This window comes from Amaranthus tricolor, chromosome 8 (genome assembly GCF_026212465.1).
Source record: "Amaranthus tricolor cultivar Red isolate AtriRed21 chromosome 8, ASM2621246v1, whole genome shotgun sequence".
NCBI classification, from domain to species: Eukaryota; Viridiplantae; Streptophyta; class Magnoliopsida; order Caryophyllales; family Amaranthaceae; genus Amaranthus; species Amaranthus tricolor.
Window position 1 is genome coordinate 2,243,779 of NC_080054.1, and position 2,500 is coordinate 2,246,278.

Here is a 2,500-nt window from a genome sequence, read left to right on the forward strand (position 1 = left end):
CGAGCCCGAGGAGGTAAGGTAGGGAAATTGGTAGCATGGAGCCATGGCCGGAGCCTCGCCCCGAGCCGCGGGCCGTGGGCCGACAAAGGTGAGCCGGGGTTCGAACGCCCGAGCGGTGGGCCTTGGGATCTGCTACGAGCCCAAAAAGGAAGTGCTTGACCCGAGTCCGATGACCCAAGGGAGGCAGGACGATAGTCTTGAGCCATGGCCGGAGCCTCGCCCTGAGCCTGACCCGTGAGCCACGAATCAAAAGCCGTGAGCCGCGGGCCGCGGGCCGTGGGCCACGAGACTCAAAAATGTTCTTGAAGGTATATATAAACAATACAAGTCATAAAAAAGACAATATGTTGCAAACAAAGGTGAGTTTTGGTCCATGGAAAAACTAGTATAACTTAACTCTCATTTGGGTGTCCCCTAGGGTCACAAGGGAAAAATCTCTTTATCTATTATAGGGGGAAGGTTATAGTTGAGGGTTGGGGCCCAAGGTGCCATCGACTGGGCATGTGGTAGGCATGGAGCCATGGCCGGAGCCTCGCCCCCGACCCGACCCGCGGGCCGTGACCCCGCGGGCCGACCCGTGGGCCGAGGAAGGGAACGCTCGACTCGTGAGACGTGGGCATTGCTACGAGATCAAGAACGATATGCTTGGCCCGAGTGAGCCGGGGGATCTTGAAAAATCCACCCTTCTAATCTAATGATACACACGCACGCGCGCGCGCTAGGCGCTAAGGCGCTAAGGCACTTAAGCACTTAAGCACTTTAGCACTTAAGCACTTGAGCACCTTGAGCACCTGAGCACCTATATGGATGGTTATAATATAATGTGAGCTCTCAAGGTGCTGTGAAGGTTTTCGGGCCATGCGGTACGAAAGACGCTATGGCCCATGGGAAAGAAGGTGGTAGCATAGAGCCTCACCCCGAGCCGTGAGCCATGAGACCCCCCCCTTGTGATTATGGCTTGTAAGGGAGTTCATTGCAACGTGATCGAAAACATCATTCAAACTTAATATCAATGATTCTCATTACTATGGTTTGTAAGGGAGATTGTGGTATAGGAGCAATGTGGTAGCCTTGAGCCATGGCCGGAGCCTCGCCCCGAGCCCCGAGCCAAGAATGAGCCATGAGACCCCCCTAATGATTATGGCTTTTAAGGGAGTTCGTTGCAAGGTGATCAAAAACATCATTCAAACTTAATACCAATGATTCTCATTACTATGGTTTGTAAGGGAGATTGTGGTAAAGGAGTTCAATGTAAGTTGATAAAAAATACTCCCTTTTAGCCTCTTATATCATTCAAAAATTTATTTTTACCCATTTTTGAAAATAATATCAATGACTCTCACTCATAATATCTTTCCAACAAGCCTCCCATTTTTTCAAGATTTTTACAATTTTTTATCCATTTTTCACTATTTTTCACCAATTTAACGGAAAAAAAAAAAATAAAATATTTTTTTAATGAAATTAATATTTTTAACTAAACCAATCTATTTGTATATTTTTTCTCAAGTGTCTCCTAATTTTTCATGATCTATTGACACTTTTTACTATTTTTTATTATTTTTCCCTTTATTTCACCAATTTAACGGAAAAAAAAAATAAAATACTTTTTTTAATGAAAAAAATTTTTTTAACTAAACCAATGTCTTTATATATATTTTCTCAAGTGTCTCCTAATTTTTCATGATTTATTGACACTATTTACTATTTTTTATTAATTTCGCGTTTTTCGGCCTTATTTAATTAAAATAAAATACTTACAAGTTTTTTTTTTTCAAAATTTCAGCTTCTAAAATTTCTTTAATATATGTTCCAACAATACAAGTCATAAAAATGACATTATGTTACAAATAAAGGTGAGTTTTGGTCCATGGAAAAACTAGTATAACTTAACTTGCATTTGGGTGTCCCCTAGGGTCACAAGGGAAAAATCTCTTTATCTATTATAGGGGGAAAGAGTTTGGGAGCCTTGGGCTGGCATGGCCAGCACCCCCTCGCCCAGGCATGGGCGTTATGCGTGTGAGGGGTGACTACCCTCCATCACGTTGAATGCCATCCCGTGGGCCATCGCCGGCGATCGGTTTTTTCCGGTGGCTGGTCGGCCCTACCAGACGATGAGTGGGCCCTTCCTAGTCAGCTTGGCCTACGGTGATTCGTCTGGGGGAACGTCCCTTCGGTTGCTCCCAATGCCCCTTTCGGTTGACGGTTGACGGTTGACGGTATGCTTGAGGCCTAAGGAAATGCTGCGTCTTGTGATCCCCGACTACCCGCTCAGGCGGCACGACGGGTTTTCTTGACGTGGTTCAGTACGCGGGCTGATTCGTGTTGGTGTGGGAATGTGTTTCCCCTTCGGTTGCTGGTCCCTTCGGTTGAGATACGCTTGATGCCTAAGGAAAGGTTACGGGCCACGGAAGGACGTGACTTAGTACGCGGGCTGATTCGTGTCAATGGTCCCTTCGGTTGCCGGTCCCTTCGGTTGAGATACGCTTGAGGCCTAAGG